Below are 18,281 nucleotides of genomic sequence, written 5' to 3'. Positions count from 1 at the left end.
TAAGAGACGGAGAGGGAAAAAGGATTTGGAGGTAATATTAAAATGGATTAAGTTTAATGAGCTTCAGTGATCCTTATGCAACCGTCCAAGTAGCACATGATATCGATATGTATTTTTTTTTAATACATAATAAAAAGACGTGATTAAATAATTACAGACAGTGCTGGACCACTAACAACATGGTCATCATATTAGTTTTTTTTTTTTTTTTTTGCTCCCTTTATCTTTTTTCATCAGTGGTTTGAGGTCAGAATCAGTCTTTTCAACTGCTGTGGTCATTATGATGGCAGTTTGTAGGCTCTGATTTTTGTGGTGATGATAACGGCGGCTACTTGTGGCACACAGCCAGTGAACATTGATTCAGATGCCTCTGACATTTTACCCAGCGCTGTGGCAGAGCAAAAAAACAAGCGTGCCCACATCGTGTGCTTAGCGGAGGGCTAAAGAAGTCGATTTGTCATTGTGCTGGTTCTGTTCTGGGCTTCAAAGGGAGGTCGAAGCAGTACTGTTTGGACTGAGTTACTGAATCAAAAACTCGCCAAAAACTCTTTTGTTATTCAACCTTCCTGTAGTGGAGCACTGGGGGCATTTTAAAACCCCTCTGTACTCTGAGATTTCCCAGAAATGTAGTATATTTTTTAAAAACTTCAAATAGTTCACTTGTTATTCACTTAAAAGGAAAAGTTTGCTCAAAACTGACAAGTCAGTGATTATTTATTCGCCATCATGTCATTATTTTCTTTCTTCTGGAACCAAAAAAGGGGGATTTTTGTGCCATAAAGTTCCAATGCGGTGTCTACATTGATGTCCTATGTGTTTCCATGCGCTAGTGTTAATGTCATGCAAGTGTACTGAAAAATCATACTTAAGTAAAAGTACCATTACTTGCCTAAATGTAGTGCAAGTAGACGTACAGTATTTGTTGTAAATATTACTCAAAGTATGAGTAAAAAGTAGCCTTTTCAAAAGTACTCGAGTAATGAGTAGTGAGTATTCAGCTGTAAAAAAATGATACATTTACATATAATTTGTGTATGTGTTTAAACGTAACATTCTGTAGTGCATTTAGTTATTGCCCAGCAGGCACACTATGCCATAGGATGTTAATATTGGGTTAGATTTAGGTTGTGATGTCAGGTGACCAAAATTCAATGTCTAGCCAGCATCTAAGGACAAATGACATTGAAATTTGGTTGATTTTAAGTTGTGTTAGAATTCAGTGTCGACTCAACATCTTAAACCAACGTCATACTGATTTCAAATACTGACATTTATTCATCAGGTATGGCAACAAAAATCCAACATGATGTCATATTGGTAACGTCCACACAACGTCAAGCTGTACCATCATTAGACATTGATATTTGGTTGATTTCAAGTTGGACATTGACGTTGGCCTGATGTAGAGTTCTGATTCAAACAAAATCCAATGTCCTCACGACTTTGGGGTGCAATGTTAATTTGGCATCATGTTGACGTCTTGTGCCTGTTGGGTGTTTAAGGCCGTTTCGGTCATCATACAGTAAACATCCGTCATCTTATTATCAGTGACATGCATCTAAACAGTTTTCTGTCAATGCATGTAAAGATTTTGGACTTCTTGGACAATTTTAATGCTTGCAAACAGCTTGCTGCAATTATAAATCTCCCAATGTCTTGAGGTAGTCCATTATGATGCGATTTACTTTCTATGTGTGATTTGATTTGACAGGAATCACAGGACTGATTTGTTTAATCCCCATAGACAAGAAAAAATTAAGTAGTGACTGCAGGTTAAAGAAAAGTAGTGTAGTAAAACTACCGATACAGTACTAAAAATATACTCAAGGGAAAGTCAAATTTTTTAAATTAATTTAATTACTTACAAACTACTCAATTACAGTTACTTGAGTATTCGTAGTTTGTTACTTTAAGTCACTGATGTCATGTAATTCCCCATGTGCCATGTTCCATGTGCATACTGTTGACATCATGTGATTCATTTGTTCTGTTTTCTTGCCGTGTGTTAATGTTTCAGTAACTCCGCCTGTGTCTCACCCTTGTGTGTATTCAGTTCAATTATGTCTCATGTGTTTGTACTCCTGTGTTCTCTTCAGTCTTTGTCCAGTATTGTAAACACCCCTTGTCATTCCTGTGTGTCGATGTTTCAGTGGTTGTGTTTTGTTAATAAATTTGTGTTGTTGTTTTTTTATATATTTCACTAGTTTCATGCATTTGTAAAGTGAGCAAATGTGACACGTTGTGAATTAGTACAAGGGTCAGAATGACAAAATATCACTTTGTTGAATGTCAGTATGACTTTTGGGCTATATTAAAAAGTCTACAGCTGAAAGCCACATTCAAAGAACTTGAAGTCTCCCTTAAATGCAGCTTTAAAGTCTCTGTGAAATCAAAAAGCATCAGCACGTTAGTCTTAAAGATATCTATAAGCTAGTGTGCTCCAAAACGGAGATAACATTTGCATTAAGAAGATATAAATACTCAAAGCTTGCCGTTTGTCACTTCAGTCTAAATGGATCAGAGATTTATTTATTTATTGACGTTACCTCATACTTCAATCTTTTGACGAATCAAATGCTTTCTAGTATGTGACATGCCCCGCCCTGTTTAAGATGCAACACTTGAGCTCAGTCATTCTCATTGGCAGAGCTGGGATAAAAAAACACAATTCTACTGGCTGTTTTTTTAAAGGGGGGCGGAGCTCTTTATGTCCAGCCCCACACATTAAACAAAACTGCACATTTCAAAGGACTACATGGTCTTTACATAGTGCAATAGTATTTGGATACAGATTTGGATTTGCAAGCTGACACTACATATCTCAGACTTGCTATGTTAGACACAATGCACTCAATGGAGCTAGTGACATCACTGTAAGGGGTGTGGTTGTGTGTGTACATTAAAAAGCGGCGCATGCACAGTGTTGCCAGATTGGGCGGTTTCCATGACATAGGCGGGCAGTGAAAATTTGGGCGGTTTTGCAACAGCCTGCCCGCAACACTGTGCATATAGCTCACCTTGCACCTGCACCTAGTCTGCATTCAGACCCCTCTCACGTGGTGCATTGTATTCTTGGTTTTTAGAAAAAATCTAAAAGAATAAAAAAAGATATCTCACACATCTCAAAGACTTGACTGCGGTTAAGATGAATTGGTGGTCAGTTAATGTGTCATCTTTAAAAAGGGACATAGGATACATCTTTCTACGTCGTTGTTTAGGAAGTAAAAATCTACGCAACACATTAGGTTAGGGTTAAAAGAATTGTTGACAAACATATAACATTCCAGAAATATGTATCCTTGCAATAGAGTTTTTAAAAAAGTAAAAAAAAATTCCCCACAGGCAGTTTATTATGAAAATACGTCAAGTGAAAATATATTTATATGACACATTTTGTATTCATCTAAAACATATTATGGTTTACATTCCAAAGCAACTTATGTAAATGCAAGCAAAACACTTACTGGTGGTGGTGTGGAGAGACCCACTCATGATTGAGAAGCGCTTTGGGTGTATGACCATACATGATAAATGAGCTATATAAATACACACATTACACCACAAAGCATACACGCGTTTATATCCATGATGAGTGAGTGGATGGTTATTCATGTAGCAAATTCCCTACAGCATGTATCACTATTACACTTTTAATGCTGTAAACTGTAGTCTTTTGGCTTTTTCTGGCGCATTGTAAATTTATATTAATGTTTATTGTCCTTGTCAAATAAATCTTAAAATAAAATAATGTGGCTCTTTGTGAATGTAGAAGGTCTGCAGAGTTTAAAATGTCAATGTTCATTCATTCATTCATTCATTCATTCATTTCCTTTTTGGCTTAGTCCCTTTATTAATCAGGGGTCGCCACAGTGGAATAAACCGCCAACTTATCCAGAACGTTTTTTTACGCAGCGAATGCCCTTCCAGCCGCAACCCATGCCTGAGAAACATGCACACACACCTATTCATACTCATACACTATGGACAATATGAAAGCCTACCCAATTCACCTGTACCACATGTCTTTGGACTGTGGGAGAAAACCAGAGCACCTGGAGGAAACCCACGCGAATGCAGGGAGAACATGCAAACTCCACACAGAAACGCCAACTGACCCAGCTGAGGCTCGAACCAGTGACCTTCTTGCTGTGAGGCGACAGCACTACCTACTGCGTCGCCGGTCAACGTTCATGACGAATAAAATTATTGGTTTTTAATTCACCAAAAAGAATTGTCAGGAATTAGTTTTATGTCTGTAATGTATCTATATCTCTGACACATTTGCATAAAACCAATCTATCCTCTTTATTGGCTGCTTATGAATAATTTCTCAAACTTGAATAAATCTCTCAAACCGGTGTGTGTAGAGCAGAGAATAGTAATAGAATCAGATATTTTTCAGTCACTAACTTTATCTGATTTTTAAAATAAGACCTGAATGATTTATTCCAAACTGATTCAGAACTAAAGGTCAACTCACTGGAAATGTATTTTAGTGAATAACATCTTAAAAGGATATTTCCCCTCTAAAATACAAATTTTCTGTTAATTTACTGACCTTAAGGCCATCCACGATGTAGATGACATTTTTTCTTCAGTAGAAGATTAAAACAGTTTTTGGGTAAAACTTCAGTCCTTGGTGATTCACATAAGATTTTTTTTACTCCTAAAAGTTCCAGCAGCCTTTGAGTTGCTTTTTATGAATCACCAAGAACTACAGTTTCAGCTGAAAAACTTCTGCAATGTTTTACTGAAGAAAAAAAGACAGATCTTGGACATCCTGAGGGTAAACTAACAGTGAACTCTGTTTTGGATGAACTATGCCTTAACTTTCAGTCTATTTATCTTGCAACAGTATTAAAAGTCGCATAAAGCACAATTCTAGACTTCTTATTTTTCTTTGTGTGTTTTTGTTCAGACTTTTTCTGAAGTTTAAATGCTCCACACTGTAAAATATATTCAGTAATTAACAAGTTTCATATTTTGTGGTTCACATGGTGTTTTATCTTCATTTATGCTTATGAATTGCATCATGGGAGTTTTATCTCTGCTCTGTCGACTTTTGATGTTAAAAATATAACTCCACAGATTATCAAAGTGACATTTATTTGCATTTCAGTAGTTTGACACAAGATATTGTTTAGGAAATAATATTAAGAGAATTTAGTCTGTAAAATAAAAAATAAAAAATGTACTGGCAGTTTGTCTGCAAATTTTTATACTGTAATTTACAATACAAACACGGATAATATTACGGTGGCCGAGAGAGCTCAACATGCTGCAATTAAAAGAAAACACATGCAATTACAAAAAATGCCTGTTTGACAGCACACGTGCTGCAAATCCTTACAATGCATACACATTTTTAAAAAATGTTCCGCATTTTCCCACAACGCAAACAAATTAATGAAACCTGCTGCATTTTCTCACAACACAAATAGAACAGAACAAAAATGTTAAAAGTGGATCCAAAAACATGACAGATGCTGCTGTGCTGTGACTATTGCTCAGTGAAGTTGTAGGTGATCTTTAAAAGGTGATTTTTTTTGTTTGTTTGTTTATTTTATTATTCAGATTCCTGTGTCATTAGTATTTATTAGCCTAAAAACCATAACCTAAATAGAGGGGTCCGTCACGTTTTAGGGTCTCCTTGAAACATTTACGTTGTGTTGTGTGGAAGTGCAGTATGTTTTAATTGTTTGCGTTGTGTAAAAAAGCAGCACATTTTTAAAAATGTGTTTGCGTTGTGAGGATTTGCAGCATGTGTGCTGTCAAATCTTTTCTTAATTTGCTGGCGTTTTTTGTAATTACATGTGTTTTCTTAAATTGCATCATGTTAAACTCTCTCAGCCACAATACAATGTATCACTTCAAACTATTAAAAATGTCAACAAGAGTCACTTTTCAAATTTCTCAAGATCAATTTTTTTTTGAGGAAAGAGCAAGATTCCATAATTCAATTAAAAACGTAAAAAAAAAATGAACTGCCAAATATTTATTTACAAATATACAGTTGAAGTCAGAATTATTAGCCCCCCTGAATTATTAGCTCCCGATTTATTTTTACACCCAATTTCTGTTTATCAGATTTTTTCAACACATTTCTAAACATAATAGTTTTAATAACTCATTTCTAATAACTGATTTATTTTATCTTTGTCATGATGACAGTAGATAATATTTTATTGGATATTTTCAAGACACTTCTATACAGCTTAAAATGACATTTAAAGGCTTAAGGTTAATTAGTTTAACTACTGTAGGCAGGTTAGGGTAATTAGGCAAATATATTGCCTATACAATATTGTACAATGATGGTTTGTTCTGTAGACTATCGAAAAAAGTTTAGCTTAAAGAGACTAATAATTTTGTCCTTAAAATGGTGTTCAAAAAATTAAAAACTGCTTTTATTCTAGCCGAAATAAAACAAATAAGACCAGAAAAAAATATATTATCAGACATACTGTGAAAATTTCCTTTTCCTGTTAAACATAATTTGGGAAATATTTAAAAAAAGAAAAAACAATCAAAGAGGGGCTGATAATTCTGACATATTTTATACTTATAACAATATTTTGCAGTGATGTGCCCGTTCATTGTTATTGCAAGAAAAGTGTCTGAATATGTCTGTTTGGGCGGCAGCACTGTAGCTCAGTGGTTAGCACTGTCGCCTCACAGCAAGAAGGTTGCTGGTTCGAGTCAGCTGGACCAGTTGGCATTTCTATGTGTCGTTTGCATGTTCTCCCCATGTTTATGTGGGTTTCCTCTGGGTGCTCCGGTTCCCCCCACATTCCAAAGACATGCGCCAAATGCGTTATATGTGTATGAGTGTGTGAATGTGAGGGTGTTTTCCTGTGCTGGGTTGCAGCTGAAAGGGCATTCGCTGCGTGATGCATATGCTTGAATAGTTAATGGTTATTTCCACTGTGGCAACCGGTGTTAAATAGGGGACTAAGCTGAAGGAAAATGAATGAATGAATGAGCTTCTGTTTGATTATGCTTGTAGATCAGAAATGGCACACTTCACCTGTACTTTGATGGCTACTGTATTTGTCCTGGCGGCACTGTGGGGGTTATAGTGTTGCTATAAATGTAGCAGTGTTTGTTTGGAGAGCTGATCTTTCCCATGAATTTGATTTATGAATTCTGGTAAACGAAGTGTACTTTGAGATTTTCATCACGTATGAGAGATGTGATTGGACTAAAAATGAACCTGACAAACATGCTCTGAAAAACACTTTTATGTGGCCTTTAACCATTTCAGATCAACACAACATAGCCACTCATCTCAGTATAGGCAAACAACAACCCTGTATACGGACTAGTTCTGAGAATATCTCCAGTCTTTTCAGATTATTGTGCAAAATGTGTGAATTTAAGAACAGCTGTCAAATGGTGACTTTTTTGCAGGATAATAAATATATAAATATACTAAACAAATGAACAAAAAAAAGGCTTCTTGTGTTGTGGGCACATGCTGCTTTCTTTTGCTTTTTTCTCTTCGATTATCAGTAGAGCTTTGATGAGTCCTTTTGTGTGTTCGGCTGGGTATGTGTGGAGAAAGTGTTCTCTTCTGCTAGCAGTGTGACTCCAGCATCCATTAACCATTCTTAATCATGATAAGAGCTTCCGAATATTCCTGAGAGGATGAAAAGAAGCTGTCCCCCTTATTATTGCCAATGCTTTAACAATGCACCACCCTCAGTTAAAAAGATTGCAGTTTACAGTTTGCATTACGGTTTGTCTAACCTGCATAGAGTGGGGGGTATTTCCATGATAGAAGGTGTAGGAAACTACTGGACATTGACTTCCTCCTGTTGTTTCGGATGCACTTACTGTATATATACTGTAGATTGTTGATGTGACCTTGCATTTTCACTGTCACACATGGCAAGAATATTTATAGACCATTTTAATGTGGTGATGTCATTGGCCCATGAACATTTCCTGCTTGTTTTCAAGCCATTTCATAACTGTAACAAGAAGCAATTCAATCATAATGCAATGTTAAAACAGATATTATAACATTATTTAACAAATAAATAAACATTTTGAGTGGATGCCCCTTGGTCGACATCTAAGGACAATAAGATGTTCCACAAATCGTTATGAATTTACTTTTTTGCCTGAAGCAATTAGGTTATGTAAAAAATGTAGTTAATCGATGGACTATTTTTTGTTTTTTGTACTTGCTGTTAAGTGTTGATGTTTATCGTGTTAAGTGTGTCATTCTTGTTATACTATGTGAAGCACCACCATGTCGAAATGAATTGCCCCGAGGGGATTAATAAAGTTTTAAACTAAACTAAACTTATTCATCAATATGTGGCTCTTTTAGAATTCTCGGAAGCTGTAAAAATTAAAAATGTAAAACTGGGAAAATGTTGAGACCATTGTTTTTGTTTACATTCCTCAAAATGGTCTATAACTAGTATTGTCATCACATTCACCTGCACACGAGAGAGTTACAGCAGTAAAAACATCGAAACTTTTTAAAATTCTGAATCAATAAAGGAGTTACTTTATTAAATTTAATTAAGGATGACACCATGGCTGAAGTATTTCTTTTTGACAGGTCATGTTTTGTTTTAAAAATACTTTGGTCACGCGAAGCTGATGTAGATTCTGTTGATTTTTTTTTTTTACAAATGGGTTATATGCACGGACGTGTTGTTCAGCCACTGACATCCTTTGGCGAATATTGATGTGACTATTTTCAGTTTCACAAGGAACCTTTTACAGCATTGATAATGTAGATTTTAGTTTAGTTTAATGAGTAAATAGTGCTATTTCGCCTAGCCTGTTTTACTAAGCTGAAGTTGGTTTTATATTCAAATTGATTCATTTCTGAACAATGACAACATGTGACGCGCTCCCTATATTGTTTACAATGCTGCTCTGAATATTCGGTGTAAAATAGCATGTGAATATGGCTTAGTAATAAGTGTAATTCCTGCATGCCGTGAACAACTACTAAGCATACAGTAGTCGCTTTAGGACAAAGTGCATGAGAGAGAGCGATCTCGCCATGCATGAAATATTGCACATTATGTTTGCTTGCTAACTACTCAACTGTAAGTGAGCTAGTTATAATACAGTTCTTCATTCAGAATTTTAGTATTATGAAGTACTGTAAAGTTTTGTAACTGGCAAATGACATGATCTAGTGGGTTGTCTACTGTCATCTTTAAGGTGCGCGTTCCTGTTTCAGGAGGCGTGGCTTTGGACGGTAGGGAAGGGACATTTTGGCAGATCTACTACTGCGCCTTTAATACCTCAGACCTTATTATACAAGTGGCTGTTTAAGTAAATGGCAATCTTTTTTTTTCATCCATATATTTCTAAAAACATGGACACTTGATATACATTTTGCCACTGAAAACCATGTCCTCTGGTGTGACACTACAGTATATGCTCATACGCATATGCAATTCCATGAAAACTTTAACCATTTGAAGGATCCCATTCATTAACATGTGACTGAAGCCCATGATGTGCACCTTATTTACATATTTATGTTTTTTGGAACACTATAAAATTGTTAACTTTTGTTGTCCTTTGATGTGACAGCCCTATTTCTCAAAAATGTCTAACAAGTTCGACAAGTCATGGAGAAAAATATATAATATTCATAATTTTATTACAATAAATAGCACTATATAAAGATAAGTTTCCAACAATGAAGACCTCTCACCATGTTTGTATATTACGAAGTGTTTTTATTATAGAACATTATAGGTACAGCTTGTACAGTAAAACGTACAAAAAAAACATAATGGATAATAATAAATAGATGAAATACATAATAAAATATGTAGTGAAAACATTTATTTATTTATTTTCCTTCGGCTTAGTCTTGCGGATTGAGCCGCCAACTTATCCAGCATATGTTTTACACAGCGGATGCCCTTCCAGCTGCAACCCAGTACTCCATACACACTCATTCACACACATACACTAAGGACAATTTAGTTTATTCAATTCACCTATAGCGCATGTCTTTGGACTGTGCGGGAAACCGGAGCACCCGGAGGAAATCTACGCGAACACGAAGAGAACATGCAAACTCCAGACAGAAACGCCAACTGGCCCAGCCAGGACTCAAACCAGCAACCTTCTTGCTGTGAGGCAATAGTGCTAACCACTGCGCCACGCATATCTTAGTTACATATTTATTATTTGGAACCACAATAAAATTGTTAATTTTTGTCTTTCTTTGGTGTGACACCTCCATTTATCGAAAATGTCTAACATTTGTGACATTAATAGAGAAAAATATACATATTCACAATTTCAGTAAAATAAGTAGCACTAAATGACGATAAGTGTTCAAAAATCACTTTACTTAATTTTTGACATACTATAGGACATTTTTACATTATAGGACATATGTTATTGTAGGTACAGTTTAGTAAAAGGCACAAAAAACAAAAACAATAAAGGAATTATCAATCTAGGAACCCCTTACATTTTCTCAAACAACAGACCCAAAACTACATAGATATTTTTTATATCCAAAAAATTGTTTTTTTATTGCCTCTTTGTGAACTACCCATATAGACAAGCTTCAGTTCTACTGCACAGGAAATAAAGAGTGACATCCAAGGTTTTTTTTTTTTTTTAAATGGTCCTTTTTTTACTTGCGTCATAAGATCACAGCACTGCAACAGCACTTCCACATTCCCACTGAGAGGAAACACGATTCATTTACAAGCTCCTACAGGAAATTCTTACATTTATATGACAATGGCCCCTGAATGACTGTGCTGTTTTTTGGGGGGGTTTTTTGGATGTCTTTCTGTGCATGCTAATGGGATAATTTGATAATTAGGGATAATTGGAGGTAGAACAATCTGAATGGCATTACAACATGCAAATTTAGAGTTTTAGCTCAAATACATTTAAAATGATATGAATGCAAAATACAGTTTATATCATTTACTCATGTCATTTGGAATTTGTGAGTTCTGGTTACATTGACATCCATTCTCTGGACAAAAATGCTTCTTAGGGTGTAGTTTAAAGGGATAGATCAAACTAAATTTTTATTCTGTCATCATTTAGTCTCCCAAATGTGGTTTTAAATCTTTAGGGGTTTCCTTTGTTGAACACAAAAGAAGATGTTATTCAAAATATCTTCTTTTGAATAAGTGAAGTGTGAATGTATGATAACAGAACTTTAATTTTTGGGTGAACTATCCCTTTAAACCCCAAGAGCCAGATTTAGTAAACTGGGCAATTTAGCACACCATAAAAGCGCCAATGGGACTGGAAAGTAATGTGAGTCACTAATGAACACAGGTGCAGCGGCTAATTTTTAAGCACATCACATAAACCAGCACAAATTAGATCTCAAACAAGAGCCAATGAGGTGCACGGAAATCAACACAGATGCAAAGCGGGTTAAAACATGCTCATTTAGGTGCCAAATAATGACATAAATACCAAGTGTTTCACTGCGTAAATCCTGTAAATCCCACAAAGATGGCAATTAGGGTTTAGATTGACGCAAGATAGTCTTGTCATAAATTGGCCCCAAATCCACAGTTTATTTATAAAGATTTTTAAATGAAAAATTTTCCATCCTTTTCTGCTCTCTGCTGAGAACATTGCCACTGTCTCCATTCTCTTTCTGTTTTGAATAAACATGAGATACAGTTCACCTGTAGTATATCTAATATATATATTGCTCTCATGAATCTATTATAGGTTTGGGGGTACAGTATATTGGTTTGGCTTAGTGTAAAGTAACTAAACAAAACAAATAAGACTTTCTACTGAAGAAAAAATATTATCAGACATACTGTGAAAATTTTCTTGCTCTGTTAAACATCATTTAGGAAGCATTTAAAAAAAAAAATCAAAGGGGAGCTAATATGTCTGACTTCAACTGTATATATACTGTAAAATTCTTTTTGCCAGACATGTTCTGCTTATGTCTAGTTAGTCACTGTATTATGCAACACAGGTTCATTGTGAAGCATACCCCATATACATTTATGGAGAGCGTGAATTATGTAGCCAGAGGTATGTATGACTCACCTTTAAAACAAAAGCTACAGGGCAGTATGATGCTGCCGACGGCTTTTGTTTCTTTACACGACACCAGGTGACCACTTACCTCCATGTGGATGACTTTTCCGCTATTACCAGTTTGTCCAGTGACACCAAATACGTCAACAAACTTGAGACGCAGAGAGGAGATGACCACAATGATTGGTTAGTCGGTCAGTCAGTCAGTCAGTCAGTCAGTCAGCAGCGGCCTCTGGTGGTTTTATGCAGGAACAGCAGATGTGAATGGCACTCGAGACAAATTTGAGATTTACTGTAGACTACTTTTTTCTTTTTATTTTAAGACATTAAGACACTTCTTTACTGCAAGATTTTACCAAGTAAATTTTCTCACCTCATTGGCAGATATTATTTCTTAAAAATGTCAACAGAAGAATTATAAGTTTGAAACCAGTAAATTATGACAATTTTTATTCTTGGGTAAATTTATATAAAGTATAATTTTCTTAACTTAAAACTAACTAAAAAACTGTTTCCTGTTTGCATTGTGGGATATTGGAAATGGAATTTTGACAAAGTGACTTTCATCAACATGTTTAGTCATTTGAAACACTATTACACACACACACACACACACACACACACACACACACACACACACACACACACACACACACACACACACACACACACACACACACACACACACAGGGAATACAGAGCTAGTAATTTAAAATAACACTATTCTAAAAAGAATGGTGTTGTGATACTCTTTTGTGCATAAACAACATATGCAAAGTTACAACACTCAAAGTTAAATGTGAAGAGAGGTGTTTTCTTTTACTTTTTCTTTTTTACTTTTCTTTTTAAGGGCTTCAACAAACAGCTAGCGGGACTAAAATGAGCTTCAAATAAAATTTGCATAAACCTCTCATCCCTGGAGGACAACTTTTCCTTCAACATGCACTTTGGCGAGCAGCGAATCAGAACACACTGTGACAGCCGACCAATTAGAGCCCATTGTAGATTTCTAAGGGAGGGGCTTCACAACAATATTTAAAAATAAAGCATAACCATGTAACAGTGCACAAACACAAGCAAGCCTTTGAAAATAGGTGATCGACCACCCGTTTAAAGCCTATTCACTGAAGACTCAAGTACAAAGGATGCCAGTAAATTAGGTAGTTCGCATCATTGATTTCTAATTATTTATGTAAATGGGTATCATCCATTTGAATAGTTACAAATAACTTGTGAAAGGTTTTCATATATTTTGGATGACGTTCTCATTGAAAGGAGCTAAGCAAATAACTCATATAGCTTTAATTTTCTTTTACATCAGATGTGCTCAAACATACTTCTAAAGCTTTAGTATTTGCCCATTATATTTGAAGACAGCCTTTCGGCACCTCAGGGATTTGGCTGAGCACTTTCAGATCCCACAGGTGCATTACGGTGTGGACCTACTGACAGGCCAGATGCCAGAGAGGAAATCCTTTGGGACTTCAGGTGAACTGAGAGTCCAGAGGTGTGTGTATTTATAAATGTTTGAGAGTGTGTTTGTCCTGGCTCATGACAGGCCGCACGAATGGAGATTTTATTTGGTGCAAAAACCTTCATCTTGTTCTGTAATCATCCACTATACAGTTAAAAAGCCGAAATGCCATGATTATTTAAATGAAGTAATTCCTCCTGGTGCAAACATGTTGCTTCCTTTTGATGTAAATTAGGCTTATTATAGATTCACAAAACTCTGCAGCATTGCATCTGCGGTGTAATTATCGTCACGCTAATATCTTTCAGAGAAAGCAGGCAGTATTTCATTCCGAATCAAAATGTTTGTGTTTGCATCAGTTGATGATTAAAATCATTATGACAACAAATGTTTTTATGTTCATTTATTTTGATAAGTTAATTTGACTGATTAAAGTTAATTTGATTTATTTAAAATAATTAAGGCAGCAATGTTTTTATGAATGTTTATTTTTTTAGATTTACTTTATTTTATTTTGTATTCTTGTTTGTATTTATTTAGGTGTTTATGTATTTATTAAAGTATTTATTGATACATTTATTTCTATTTTTCTATTATGTTTATTCACAGTTTCATTTCCTTCGGCTTAGTCCCTTTATTCATTAAGGGTTGCCACAGCGGAATGAACTTATCCAGAATATGCATATAGTTTATTCAATTCACCTGTACCCCATGTTTTGGACTGTGGGGAAATCAGGAGCACAGCAGCAATCTTCTTGCTGTAAGGCAACAGTGCTAACCACTGAGCCACCATTTTGCCCTTTATATATAACTTGTTTGTATATTTTTAATAAATTTAACAGTAATATTTTAAATATTTAATACTTTTATTTTTATGTATTAAATTCAATTTTTTTTTCTTGACCTTTTTTCTTAGTGAATTCCGCTAAGTGTGTTTTATTTATAAACTAATTTTGATCACTTGCTCATGATTGATCACAGCTGGTCCTGCATCAGCTTCACATATTGCGCCAATCAGATGAATACTAACTCACTATAAATAACCAGACTTTTCCACTTCAGTCATTTTTGTCTTGAAGAATCCCCCCTTCCACCCCTACTCCTCCCCTTCTCCTGATAGTGCGACACGGCAGCCCACTGGTTAGCACTGTTGCCTAACAGCTAGACAAGAACGCCACTGGTTCGAGCCCTAGGCCAGGTGGCATTTCTGTGCAGAGATTGCATGTTCTCCCAGTGCTCACGTGGGTTTTCCCCAGGTTTCCTGGTTTCCTCCCACCGTCCAATGACATACATTATAAGTAAATTGACCAATCCAAAGTGGCATCATAAGACAAACTCCTAGCCAGCTCTCAGCTATTTCTTACACGTTCACAAGCAGGGGAGTTCTCGAGACCTGCCTGAGCTCAAACTATCCTCTTGCCCTTTAAACTGAATGTAGTCCCGGGCTCGAGTATATTCTGAGCTCAGGGCTCTCTCTCGGGACAGCATGCCAAATATGCTTTATTATCAGTCATCAGCTAAGTGTGAACTCTTGAAACAAACTTAAATAATCTTTAAAAGGATAGTTCACCCAAAAATGAAACATTTTCCAACCCTAAATGGTTTCATTTATTTATGACTTCCTTTTTTCTGTTAAACACAGAAGAAGATACTTTGAAGAATGTTAGAAACCAGAAACCGTTGACTTACGAAACTTATTTTGCTTAATATTTTTTGTCAGTTTGACTGATAAAGTTAATTTGATTCAAATAAAAGAATTACAGTAGCAAAATTTTTATGTTTATTTTGTATTTATTTATTGTGGAATTTTGTATTTATATTTGTATTCATTTAATTGTTTATTAATATATTTATTGATACTTTTATTTCTGTTTTTCTATTTTGTTTATATACTGTATATTTGTATATTTTTCTTCATTTATTTACAGTGACATTTTATATATTTAATCACATTCATTTAATTTTTTTATTTTTATATATTAAATAAAATTATTCTGTTGAAATTTTTCCTTTACCTTGCTTTCACAGGGAATTTCGCTAAACAAACTTAAGTGACGTTTTACAAACTAATTTCAAGAGGAGCATGTGATATGATTGATTGCAAGCCTACAATAAATAGAAAGATTTCACCCTTCTGCCTTTTCTTCATTTTGAAAGAGACTCCCTTTCTACCCCATCTCCTCCTTTTCCTCCCATTACCAGGGGAAGCTCTTGAGACCTACCTGATCTCAGACCCCTTTATACTGTATGTTTATTGACTAGGTGGGAATCCTGGGCTCAATTATCTCCAAACTCAGGGCTCTCTCCTGCTAATAGCTTCAAGCAATATCGAAGTGCGAACTCTTGAAATAATCTTTAAAGGGTTCAGCCAAAACCGAACATTTACTCAATCTAAGTGGTTCTAATCCTTTATGACATACCTTTTTTTCTCCTAAACACAAAAGTAGATACTTTAATGAATGTTAGAAACCAGAAACCGTTGACTTGCATAGTATGAAAAAAAAATAGAATAGAAGCCAACGGTTACCGGTTTCCAACATTTTTCCAAATGTCTTCTTTTGTGTTCTACAGAAACTCCAACAGATTTGTGACAAATGAGTAAATTATGACAGAATTTTCAGTTTTGAGTAAACTGTCAGAAGCATTACTGCAGACTTAAAAGGTTACTGGTTATGTTGTGTTTTGTTTCCTCAGATTCAGAGCTACATTCATCTGTCACAGCAGTGAGTGAAATATAGCAGCCGAGCATCTCGTGGCAGCAGCGAAAGTGCTTGTGGCCTCCAGTCTTTGACAGAGCATAAAGATAAAGCAGAGCAGACTGTCAGCTACTAGCCATTTACTCTTGGACACACCCTGACGTAAATCAATTAAGCTGTTAAAAAGGACAGCATGTTGTCTCCCTACAGTCAACACTAATCCTGACAGGCCTTTAAACATCCCTGAATGGGAAGCAAATATTTATCTTGTTACTATTTGCTCCTATTAAGCAAGCAGGATTGTATCTGATAATGGCGATCTTCCTTTCATTCCTCTTCATAAATGATGCAAACAAAAGAAAGGATGTGATAAACCAGGTCTGTAAAATATTCAGTCTACAAAGTTATCCAATTATGAGACAATTAAACACATTTGCTGATTTATTTATTTACTTTTTTCAAAGCAGGGCATATTCCTCATTTTTCTAAGACACAGTAATCCTCTGGGACTTCTGGAAAAATTAAATGAGCTGAGGTTATAATATCGTTCTATAATATCATATTTGTTTTTGTTCTATCGTATCATTTTTATCATTTTTGTCGTTTTAATTTAGAAGCATGTTACTTACTTTGCAAAAGCCAAGAACTAATCACAAGAATCAGAATACAAAAAAGTCCTTAAGAGATAAGAGATGCTTTTATATATTACATTTATTCATACTCACTAATTTAGTTACTGGTGCCAGATGGGCTGGTCTGTGTATTTCAGAAACTGGTTATCTACTGGAGTTTTCACGCACAACTATCTCTAGGGTTTACAGTGAATGGTCCTAAAAAGAGAATTCATCAAGTGAGAGGCAGTTCTTTGGGTGCAAGTGCCTTGTTGATGCCAGAGATCAGAGGAGAATGGCCAGACTGGTTCGAGCTGATGGAAAGGTAACTCTAACTATTTAACTTTTTAGTGGTTATTTGACAGTAACTCAAATATCAACTCCCTAATGCAACTTGAAAAAAGCATAAATGAAGAAACAGACTTTAAATTAGCATTGATTATATGCTAATTACCTTAAATGTTAATATTTTTACAGTTGTTGTAAATTGAAGAACCCAGGCCAAGAGACTGGTTACAAGCAGAATTTTTTATTAAGATATAGTTTTTGAACAAATATGGATAATTAAAAATCAAGGAATATAACTTTTCAGTGACATAGTTTTGTTAATTTGTAACTAGTTTATATAAATTTAGATTTTAACAGTTTAGGTCTAAACCAGCAGACACCAGCACAAAAATAAACCAAGCAAAATATGGCACATACTATAAAAGAGCTGGTAACAACTAGTCTACTGAAATATTATTTTAGATTCTGCATAATAAATATTATCGTGAGCAATCACAAATGATAATTCTGAGTATGCACATGTGGACATTTTCAGCAGCTCAACCTAAAATGAGTTTGACATCTCAGTTATACAGGTTATTTCTGCATATATAATGAACTTCATGTCAGTCTGACAGAGCACCAATGCAGTTCAGTGTCATCTCCCTACCATCATTTCATTTTTCATACATCCAGATAATCCTAAAAAAGCTCATATTATTGTGAAAAGCTGTTAAATATGAGACTTAACGATATTGTGAATGGTGTAAGGGTTAATTGAAAAGGAAGAAAGAATCGATATTGCCACCGAAAGGACTTCATTTGGCTTCTGCACTTCATCTCAGATAATGGAATTGCATTCTAGATCGACTATAAATCTCTGAGCACTGATGATAAATCTGGTCCACTTGTGTCCTGTAGCTGTAAATGAACTACTCTGCTACACCACAACAGACTGGTTCATCACATATCATGCAGTTATCCATTTCCACACTCAGTATGCTTATGTGGACAACAATATTCTGATATAAACACAGTGTTAAGACAATTGTAGCATGATGGCTCAGTGGTCACCTCACAGCAAGAAGGTCATTGGTTCCAGTTCCGGCTGGGTCAGTTGGCATTTCTGTGTGGAGTTTGCATGTTACACCCGTGTTTGCGTGGGTTTCCTCCGGGTGCTCCGGTTTTCCCCACAGTCCA

At 35.4% G+C, this 18,281-nt stretch overlaps 1 long non-coding RNA gene across 2 annotated transcripts in view; it reads left to right on the top strand.

Moving 5' to 3' along the window:
- Nucleotides 1-16,646, top strand: part of LOC141378298 (uncharacterized) — an 82,861-nt gene extending 66,215 nt beyond the window's left edge. For both annotated transcript variants that reach the window (XR_012392444.1, XR_012392443.1), the window contains one exon: nt 16,202-16,646. This is a non-coding gene — a long non-coding RNA (uncharacterized lncRNA). The remainder of the gene's footprint in view (nt 1-16,201) is intronic.
- The last annotated feature ends 1,635 nt before the right edge of the window (nt 16,647-18,281 follow it).

This window comes from Danio rerio, chromosome 16, assembly GCF_049306965.1.
Source record: "Danio rerio strain Tuebingen ecotype United States chromosome 16, GRCz12tu, whole genome shotgun sequence".
In the NCBI taxonomy this organism is placed as follows: Eukaryota; Metazoa; Chordata; class Actinopteri; order Cypriniformes; family Danionidae; genus Danio; species Danio rerio.
This window is presented reverse-complemented; position numbering and strand designations above follow the sequence as displayed.